Source organism: Mytilus californianus, unplaced genomic scaffold (assembly GCF_021869535.1).
Source record: "Mytilus californianus isolate M0D057914Y unplaced genomic scaffold, xbMytCali1.0.p SCAF_12, whole genome shotgun sequence".
NCBI classification, from domain to species: Eukaryota; Metazoa; Mollusca; class Bivalvia; order Mytilida; family Mytilidae; genus Mytilus; species Mytilus californianus.
In genome coordinates, this window is record NW_026262604.1 from 39712901 (window position 1) to 39724347 (window position 11447).

General features: G+C 34.5%; 1 long non-coding RNA gene across 1 annotated transcript; it reads right to left on the minus strand.

The window, feature by feature from the left end:
- Window positions 1-2425: 2425 nt before the first annotated feature.
- On the minus strand, window positions 2426-9116 carry LOC127721809 (uncharacterized). Its single transcript, XR_007991479.1, has 3 exons — window positions 8975-9116; window positions 8446-8564; window positions 2426-2746 (listed from the first exon to the last, which is right to left on the minus strand). It is a non-coding gene; the product is annotated as an uncharacterized LOC127721809 (long non-coding RNA).
- Window positions 9117-11447: the final 2331 nt, after the last annotated feature.

An 11447-nucleotide genomic window follows, 5' to 3' on the forward strand; every position in this document is an offset into this window, starting at 1 on the left:
ATGTGCCTGTTTCAAGCCAGGAACCTTTTCAGTGGTTGTCTAAAGTCTCATCCTAATAAAAAAAAATATTTAAAGAATTTAGTGTTGATAGAAGCTCTTTGATTGGTTAATTAAGTAGATCATGACATATACCATATTGAAAGTCTTGCTGTTATTTACAACCATTTCCTTCTTATTTCATATATGTATTTCAGTTTTTTTCATTTCAACACCAATCTTAATAAGGTTAAGGCAAAAAGAAAACAAATGTTGACAAACAACAGGCATATACCATTAGAAGATCTCAAAGTTTGGCTGCACAATAGACTAAAAATTCTTGTTATTAAGTCTCCCAAACGAAGTTTGGGAAGACTTATTGTTTTTGCTCAGTTCTTATTATTATTATTATTATTATTCTTCTTCTTCTTCTTTCTTCTTCTTCTTCTTCTTCTTCTTCTTCTTCTTCTTCTTCTTCTTCTTCTTCTTCTTCTTCTTCTTCCGCCGCTTTTAAATTTGAACTTGTCCGCACCCGTTCTCCAAAACCGCTTGTCAGATTAACTTAGGGTTTCACAATATGTTAGACTAACATGTCTAGTGGTGCAATCAGGGTTTTGTTTGTGCAATGGGGTTTATAAAGGGGTACTTTGAGGGGCAAAAAGAAAAGAGGGTTTTACTATAGAACCCTATGGGATTTTATTTTTTAAAATTTTCAAATGATTATAAATTGAAAACCGTTTGTGATAGACACAATCTTTTTAATTGAAAATGTTTTAAATGATAAAGCCCATTAAATGAGTTACAGGGTTAGTCCCCAGGGGTCACCCCCACCCCCTGCCATTTAAGAAAGTTCTAATACCTTGTAAGTGGTCAAGATCCCCACCCCTAAACCATATATATTCTGGTTTGTCATGCTAAGATGGTTTGAATGATATACAGGGTTAGTCCCCAGGGGTCATCCCGACCCCCTGCCATTTGAGAAAGTTCTAATATCTTGTTAATGGTCGAGATCCCCACCGCTAAACCATATATATTCTGGTTTGTCATGATAAAGCACATCAAATGAAATACAGGGTTAGTCCCCAGGGGTCACCCCACCCCCTGCCATTTAAGAAAGTTCTAATATCTTCTAAGTGGTCAAAATCCCCACCCCTAAACCATATATATTCTGGTTTGTCATGCTAAGATGGTTTGAATGATATACAGGGTTAGTCCCCAGGGGTCATCCCGACCCCCTGCCATTTGAGAAAGTTCAAATATCTTGTAAATGGTCGAGATCCCCACCCCTAAACCATATATATTCTGGTTTGTCATGATAAAGCACATCAAATGAAATACAGGGTTAGTCCCAAGGGGTCACCCCACCCCCTGCCATTTAAGAAAGTTCTAATACCTTGTAAGTGGTCAAGATCCCCACCCCTAAACCATATATATTCTGGTTTGTCATGCTGAGATGGTTTGAATGATATACAGGGTTAGTCCCCAGGGGTCATCCCGACCCCCTGCCATTTGAGAAAGTTCTAATATCTTGTAAATGGTTGAGATCCCCACCCCTAAACCATATATATTCTGGTTTGTCATGATAAAGCACATCAAATGAAATACAGGGTTAGTCCCCAGGGGTCACCCCCACCCCCTGCCATTAAAGAAAGTTCTAATATCTTCTAAGTGGTCAAGATCCCCACCCATAAACCATATATATTCTGGTTTGTCATGCTAAGATGGTTTGAATGATATACAGGGTTAGTCCCCAGGGGTCATCCCGCCCCCCTGCCATTTGAGAAAGTTCTAATATCTTGTAAATGGTTGAGATCCCCACCCCTAAACCATATATATTCTGGTTTGTCATGATAAAGCACATCAAATGAAATACAGGGTTAGTCCCCAGGGGTCATCCCGACCCCCTGCCATTTGAGAAAGTTCTAATATCTTGTAAATGGTCGAGATCCCCACCCCTAAACCATATATATTCCTATTTGTCATGTCTCGAACATTTGAATGACGTATACGGTCAGTCCCCAGGGGTTCCCCCCACCCCCAATGTTCTTATATCTTGTAAATGGTTGAGATCCCCACCCCTAAACCATATATATTCCTGTTCCTCATGTAATGAACATTTGAATGACGTATAGGGCCAGTCCCCAGGGGTTCCTCCCCACCCCCAATGTTCTAGTATCTTGTAAATGGTCGAGATCCCCACCCCTAAACCATATATATTCTGGTTTGTCATGCCAAGATGATTTGAATGATATACAAGGTTAGTCCCCAGGCATCACTAATGCATATAACTTTACTGGACCAAACCAATTTTCACTGGATGTGGCCCAATGTCAGGCGACCCTGGGAATTACGAATTATGGGAGCTTCGTTTGGGAGACTTCGTAACAGCATCCTGTTACAATCATTTCTTGTTTCAAATATTTATATAAAATTCAGTATAAACATGCATTTTCCATTTTTAGACTATAATTGTCATGTTGACACAATAATTTGAATTTGAATTGTATTATATTCTGAGAGTACTTGTGGTTGAAATAATATACACAATATTTAATTTCATGTGTTTTAGATTTCTTAAATACACCACTCCCATATAATGACTACATGTCTGTAAGTAATGTTTAAGAGTTCTCTCCTGCATGTAATTGCTGGAATTGCTATTTGTACCCAAGGCTTCCTTCAAACATTTGCACTGATCCTTCTAAGATGTTGCTTGAATGATAAAATCCTGTAATACATTATCAGCCGTCAGACTCTTGGAATACAGTTGCTGTAATAAAAAAAATAAACTGTTATCACAGAGATATGTCTCGCTTTTTAGTAATTTCGATAATGCAAATGTTGAAATTAAAATAGCAACACTTTAACATGTAAGATTCAAAGTCAATGAACCATGACTAAAGGTACATGGCTAAACAATCTCCATGGAAATTAGATGTGCAAATGCTAATACAACGCATACCAAATACCATTGACTTATCATAAGTAGTTCCCTTTAAATCAAAGAGCTGAAAGCTCTGAGGAAAAATGACGCCACTGTCTCTAATATTGTGATATGTTTTATACAAGTCTTGATTTTCACATACCGTAATAAGTTTAACATTGCAACATGTCTCGTAAGCATATAATTGATATTCGTATATGTGTCTTTTTTTTCAGTACAATTGAATAGGTCAAGACTACCTGAATGATCTACAGTATCCAATTACTACTGGCTGGTTTTTTTTTGTATAAATAAATAGGTCAAGACTACCGGAATGATCTACAATATCCAATGACTACTGGCTGTTCTTTTGTACATATAAATATAGACTACCTGAATGATCTAAAGTATTCTAAGTAATGTGATTTTTTTCTTGCAATTACATTTTTCTAAATCAAGAATATAGACTACTAGTATCCTTTTCAACCAAAATGATTATGAAGAGCCTGTTGTTAGCAAGCTTTTATACCCCACATACTCATTAAATAAGTTACTAGTGACCTAGTTATTTCTGTTACTTGAAGCAAATTATATTTCTGTATATTTAGACAATAGTATAATATTGTTTTTCTAGTTTTATTTCACCTTGAAGATTAGACAAATAGGGATACACCTTCGATTTTTTATTTCATGTCAGTCAGGTCGCTTTATATGAAACTTGAAACCACTTCTTTGCCATATTGTTATTTTATAACAACTCTGCCCTTGACCATGTTGACCCATGTAATTGATATTCGTTCTTTAACCATATATCATAGTCAGTTAGTTTTTGATTTTGCACTCCCACACCACCTTTCATGTCTTTCAGGTCAAATGTCTGTCTCCATTTAAGTTAATGACATTGAACAATCATGGTATTAAACACAATTTCAATAGTGATAATGCTGTTCTCGTGGGTCACCATATATTCAACTTGGGTAGCATTCCAGTTATTGAAATTTGTGTCAGATTAGAACAATGATCTAGATCTTTAGGAATGGATCTTATAATTTAATATGGAGCCATAGTATGGGACCCCTACACGGTAACAAAAAAAAACAAGTTTGAAAGGATACAATGTCAAGCGGCTTAATCTATCACCAGAGATTACAAGTCAAAAGAGGATGGACGGGATACATCTCTAAAATGCTTGCTGAACTGGAACTACAGCAAGATCTCCAGACAAGACGAACAAAGCGTTGAAGCCAGAAGTTAATATTTAAGTAAAAAGTAGTTGAGGGGCTGATTCCCGCTATTGAACCATACTGTCATTCTATAATATCATTGCGCAAGTATTTCTGTATTGGCCTTGTTATTGGTCCATGTCTTGGGTGTATTGGTCTGAGGACCAATAATAAGGCCAATACAGAAATACACATAATAGTATCTTTATTAATAAACTACAGTGTTACAATATTTTTTTAATTTCATTTCACAAGTGATAAACATTTTTACCTTGAAGTGGAACTATCCAATTCTCAGTTTCTTTTTATAAGATGCAATATCTAATGATTCGGTGCCGTTTGAAGTATCTTCAGCCTTTTCTCATCTGATGAATTTTTCTACCCTTTCCAGTCACTATAAAGTGTTACAACTTTAATTTAGACACAACACTTAAATAGTAATTGGAAAGGTACTACCATTGCATGTGTAATGCAAATATATTTAAAAAAAATATAATGTAAGAGTTGAAATTGATACTATCTATTGAACAAAGAACGATGATTTGTATAATTACAGAATGCATATGCCTGGTTCGGGTTTAAAAAAAAATAAACGACCGTTTTAATACAAAACATGAAAAGGGACAGTAAACAGTAAAAATCGATTTGTACCATCGACATGATGAAATTATGAGGTCGTCAAGAAATGAACTTTGTGATAATTTACTCGTTCCCTAAACCTGAAATAATCCCATCGTCTACTTTCAAAATGCTTTTTAAATGAATGGGACCGTCTTTAACCTAAAATATATGCCATACTGAACGTTTCAGCTTGTTTATGGTGAGTAAACCCGGCGTCTTACAAACAACTGTTTACTTTCAGTTTGAGTTTATCGTGACTTACGATCTAAAAACTAGAGACGTTCCGAAATCCTGTTTTGTAAACAAAGATTCATGAATACGCACCGCGTGGGTATAACCGTATTTCCGATTTTTAAAATCTTCGTAAATCTGGATAAAGACCAGTTTCTATCCAATGGATATCACTTTTTTTAATGATTGTAAAGTTGAAATGGCATGAAAGGCTGACATTATTTAGGAGAACTATTTTGTCTAGCGATTGCTGATCATTGGAGGGTAAAAAGTCCAACACCATAACAAAACGGATCTATTTATCATGTATACATACAATTGTTTACGACTGTATTAAAGACATGTGCATAAAAGTGAAAGCTCGAATAAATATGAAAAATATAACAAAGGGATAGCTCCAAATACCATTTAATAACAAAAAACATATGGACAGGTCAAGATATCTTTTTGGTAAATAAAATAAAGTATGTAAACTGGTTCCCGTCCGACTAAAACACTTTGTTCGAGTGTAGCGTAATACAAGCAGATTCCAGTTAGTATGTAAAATAGTAAATATGAAACCGAGTGCGGTAGGCGGAGGCAATAATCGACTTCCGTAAGTTCTGGTCAATGGTATCAGAAACATGCCGCTGATAGCGTCATTTTCCAAAAACCTAAACACAAACTAATACATGTAAACTAAGAAAATTTTAAAGTCAATAAATGATAACTGAGGGGGGGGCAAATAATCTCCATGGTAATGAGATGTGCCAATGCTAATACAACTGCATACCAAATATCATTGACTTACCACTAGTGGTTTCCCATAAGCCGACCTAATCACAAACTAATACATGAAAACTAAGCAAAAGTTTCAAAGTCAATAGACCATGACTGAGGGGGCAGGGCCAAATAATCTTCATGGAAATGAGATATGCCAATGCGTATTCAACTGCATACCAATTATCATGAACTTACCACTAGTGGTTCCCCATAAACTGACCTAGTCACAAACTAATACATGAAAACTAAGCAAAAATTTAAAAGTCAATAGACCATGACTGAGAGGGTGGGGCCAAATAATCTCCATGGAAATGAGATATGCCAATGCTTATACAACTGCATACCAATCATAATTAACTTACCACTGGTAGTTCTCCATAAACTGACCTAATCACAAACTAATACATGAAGACTAAGCAAGAATTTCAAATTAAGTCAATAAACCATAACTGAGGGGGAGGGGCCAAATAATCTCCATGGTAATGAGATGTGCCAATACTAATACAACTGCATACCAACTATCTTCGACTTACTACTTGTGGTTCACTATAAACTAGACCTAATCACAAACTAATACATTGTTGACGCCGCTGTCGTCACCAACGCCAGAAACAGTATACCTATGCCTCGCTTTTTGACTCTATCAAGCGAAACAAAAACAGCATATATTTTTTGTAAAACATACATCAAATATTGGCTTACCAATCAGGCAAAAAATGATAACATCAATTTAATCTCCAATGATTTACCAAACTTACATATATATATATATATATCGTGTGAACAACTGGAGTGGAATATAATAGTTGTTGTTTATCATATTTATTTTTCGTTTAATGTCTTTTACGTAAATTGGAATTGTTTTACATCTGTCATTTCAGGACCTTTTATAGCTTGCTAGATGCAGTATCAGTTTTGCTCATTGTTGAAAGCTGTTCATACAGTGATCTATAGTTGCTAACATTCAGTCGTTTGGACTCTGGTGGATAGTTGTCTCATTGGCAATAATACTACATATTCTCATTTTTATCAACATAAATTACCGTAATAATGAAAACTAACTCTATTCATGCATGTGTACTACACATTACCTGTATATATAATATATACTAGAATACTCCCGGGACATCATGGGGTCGTGACTGAAGCAAAGTACCTTAGCCTTATTTTTAGCCTGAATTTTAAGATTTTTCGTTTTGTCATCTTATAATGTCATGCTGGTCATTAGGTGCACAGTTTTCTCTGCTTTCAAAATCTTTCTTTTTGAACCCTTCGACCCAGAACTTGTTAATTACGACGCCGACGGAATGTAGGATCGCTATGTCTCGCTTTTTAGACAAAAGTCAAAGGCTCGACAATAAAAAAAGCACTTTTTTTATGTTAAAATCCAGCAGCTACAACCATTGACTTCCCTTTCTTTCTTAAACTATCCTGGATTTCTACCTAACTTGGACAGAAGCTTGTTTATGATCATAAGAAAGTATCCAGAAGTAAATTTTGTAAAAAAAAAATCCTGTTTTTCCGTGTTTTACTTATAAATGGACTTAGTTTTTATGCCAGGAAACATTACATTCACTCTGTGGTTAAAGTTTTTAAAATTTTAATAACTTTCTTAAACTATCCTGGATGTTTACCAAACTTGGACAGAAGCTTATTTATGATCAAAAGCTAGTATCTAGAAGGAAATTTTGTTAAAATTGTGTACCTGTTCATCCGTACTTTACTTATAAATGGACTTAGTCTTTCTTCCAGTTAACATTACATACAGTCTGCAGTTAAAGATTTAAAACATTTATTTGATTATAAACCATCCTGGATTTTTACCAAACTTGGAAAGAAGCTTCTTACAATCAAAAGATAGTATCGAAAGGAATATTTTTATTAATTTTTTTTCTCATTTTTGTTGAGCCTGCAATTAACAGCAAAAGTAGGCGAGACACTGGGTTCTGTGGAACCCTTAGGATTTTTCTGAAATTGCCTTGGAATTCAGTATTTTTAGCTCACCTGGCCCATAGGGCCAAGTGAGCTTTTCTCATCTCTTGGCGTCCGTCGTCGTCGTTAACTTTTTACATTTTGAACTTCTTCTAGAGAACCACTGAATGGAATGAAACCAAACATGGCATGAATGTTCCTTATGAGGTGCTGACCAAGTGTTGTTACTTTGTAGCCGATCCATCATCCAAGATGGCCGCCAGCGGGGGACTTAGTTTAACTTTGGACCCTATGGGAAATACATACAAATGTCTTCTTTTAGAGAACCACTGAATGGAATGAAACCAAACATGGCATGAATGTTCCTTATGAGGTGCTGACTAAGTGTTGTTACTTTGAAGCCGATCCATAATCCAAGATGGCCACCAGTGGGGGACTTAGTTTAACATAGGACCCTATGGAAAATATTTAAAAATGTCTTCTTTTAGAAAACCACTGAATGGAATGAAATCAAACATGGCATGAATGTTCCTTATGAGGTGCTGACTAAGTGTTGTTACTTTGAAGTCGATCCATAATCCAAGATGGCCGCCAGCGGAGGACTTAGTTTAACATAGGACCCTATGGGAAATACATACAAATATCTTCTTTTAGAGAACCACTGAATGGAATGAAACCAAACATGGCATGCATGTTCCTTTTGAGGTGCTGACCAAGTGTTGTTACTTTGAAGCCGATCCATCATCCAAGAAATTAAATACTGTAATAAATACATACCAGTTACATTTATATATACTGTAGCTATAGGATCTCCTCAATATCTAATCCTGTTGTTAATTTCATTTAAACATATAATGTATATAGCTTCCCTTCCACTTACATCTGAGGAGCTAATTCTGAAAATTAAAAATTTTTACATCCTCTTTGACTAATGGAAAGTTTTCTCATTGACAATCCTACCATACATTGTAAGACCTTATTTATAAAATCCATATACATTTACAAGGTACTTAATAAATCAATGAGACTGACGCAGAAAATGTAGGTAAAAAAAAATATACTTTTGTTGGATCCTGCATCATAATTATTACAAGTGAAATGAAGGCAAGTCATAATCATTGAGTACATGTGCATTATATTTAAACTTAAAGTAAAGGATAATCTGATTAGTCTCTAATCAGTAATGAAGCCACACAACACTGTGTGACAACAGTGACATATAAGTCTCCCATAGATGCACATACTATTATTTTAGGTCTTTTGTATATATATGTTTAAGGTTACTTAGAATTGGCTGTTGACATACATGTACACATGGACTGTCAGGCATGGAGTCATTGGACCCTAGGTTACTCCAGTCCATTATCAGTCACTATCAATAGTCAACTCCTCTGTCCATTTGTTGTAATACAATGTACTGCTGAAAGGGAGAAAACAGTACTTTATTAATCATGTTAATAGCATGTGGATGCAAGACTATAATAAGTATTCAAAGAGTTTTGCAAACAATTAGCTTATACATTTAGGAGAATTCTGTATTTACCTAGTGATGTGACAGTAAACAGTGGCGGATCCAGAACTTTTTATAACTAAGGGGGTGGGGCCCACTCCAGTCATGCTTCAGTGATTCCCTATATAATCAACCAAATTTTATTTATACCTTTCGTAAGCTTCAGAATAGTTTCAACGTTGACAAAAAGAATGGAGGACCTTTCACTGGACTGAAAATTTCAAATAGTCCAGGACCTTTCATTTTTTAATGCAAATTTTAACCCCTGCATGTAGACCAATTTGAAAACCTGGCCCAAAATTAATAGACAGCTGCACCATGAGCACATGATACACCAATCGCTTATTCAAAGAATAAAGTTCAATAACTTTTCAATGTCATAATCAGACATTCATGAAAAACCAAAGGGAGGTTATCTTAATAGATATAAACCAGTCACCAAAGTTTCATGATAACTGCTCAAAGCATTGTCTGAAATATGAAAATCCACCCTTTTTTATGAATAAAATCACATATTAAACTCTGAAACATAAAATCTAAAATCAATAAAAATAAAAAGGGAGCTTACGACAATAAATATAAACAATTCACCAAAGTTTCATGAAAACTGCTGTAAGCATTTTTGAGTTATTGTCTGAAAACTGGAAAATCTCCCTTTTTTAAATGAATAAAACCCCACAACTTGGAAACATAAAATCTTAAATTTATAAAAATCAAAAGGGAGCTCATGTCAATAGATACAAACAAGTCACATAAGTTTCTTGCCATTTGGTGAACACATTTTGAGTTATTGTCCAAAAACTGGAAAATCCCCCTTTTTTAATGTTTTTTGGATATCAATAACCTTGTCAAACATACATGGAATTTTGACATGGAATTAGTTATATCTGCACACAAGAACACACATTTGTATGTGTTTTTTCTGCATAAACATGTAATTCATAATTTATTAAAACTCCCGACATAGTCCCATTGTGCATCTCTTTTTTATGCCCTTGTCGTAACGGAGGGGGAATTAAGTTTTACACTTGTCTGTCTGTACATCCTTGCATACTTGCATTGCGAAATAGGTTTTATACCATTTTGATATAGTGAATATTTTGACATTACACAGTCATACTTTTCTAAAGACTGCATAAAATGATAAACTGTGAAACATTGTTACACTAAATCTGTTGAATGTAAACTGATAAATATTTTAGTTTGGGAAAACATGTTTTTTGCACCTTTTTTATTATAAGACCTATTGATGAATCCAGTCCTTTTTGGCTAATTTTGAAAGTTGGTTCTTATGTTGTTTGATGTCTGCCATTACTGTATGTAGTTTATATTTTTTCATCCTTGTAGGTTACTTTATGGTATTGATTTTGATCATTGTTTAAGGCTGTACATTGACCAGTAAATGTTTACATCTTTGTTCTTTGGTCTATTAATTGATAGTTGTCACATTGAGGATCATACCTCATCTTTTTATATTTATATGCTAGGTCATTGAAAAAGCTCCAAGGATACAACATAATTTAATTGTTATATATTTGCAAATTCATTCTGATAATGCACAAAAAATAAATTAATTGACTTTTTTTGCTTATTTTCATGTCCAGTGGCAAATATTTTATGTATTCTAAACGAGAACAACTTATCATGATCAATTCATAATATAGGCCAGTCTGACAATGCTTGTTTTAGACCCTTTTTGGTCTCTAATTCCTGAACGGTTTGGGCAAATACCCCCAAAATGAAACTTAACCATCTACTTGTGGTACAATTTCATAGCAATTAAAATACTTATAAACAAGTTATTGTCCTGAATTTAGAAAAATGCTTGATTTGGGCCTTTTTTTGGCCCCTAATTCCTACACTGGTTGAACCATGACCCCCAAAAATAATCCCAACCTTCCTTTTGTGGTATTGAACCTTTAAATCTAATTTCATAGACATTCATACACTTAAACTGAAGTTATGGTCCAGAAACCAAATGTCTTCGAACGAGATGATAGTAATATACAACCTCAAAACTTTTTTGCTGTAGTATACAATATGGTTGTTCTTTTAAACATTTTCATAAATAATCTACAAGAAATTTAGACCTGTTTGGGATTGCTTGCAATGCAATTTTCATTACATTAAACAATGTATATTTCCAAGGAATAACTTCTGTAAACCTAAATTTTAATAGCACTTACTTTCTAACTCATACATTTCAAAGTGACATTATTCCTGTATAAATTATTTATCCAAGACATTACTGATATAAACCTTTGGTATA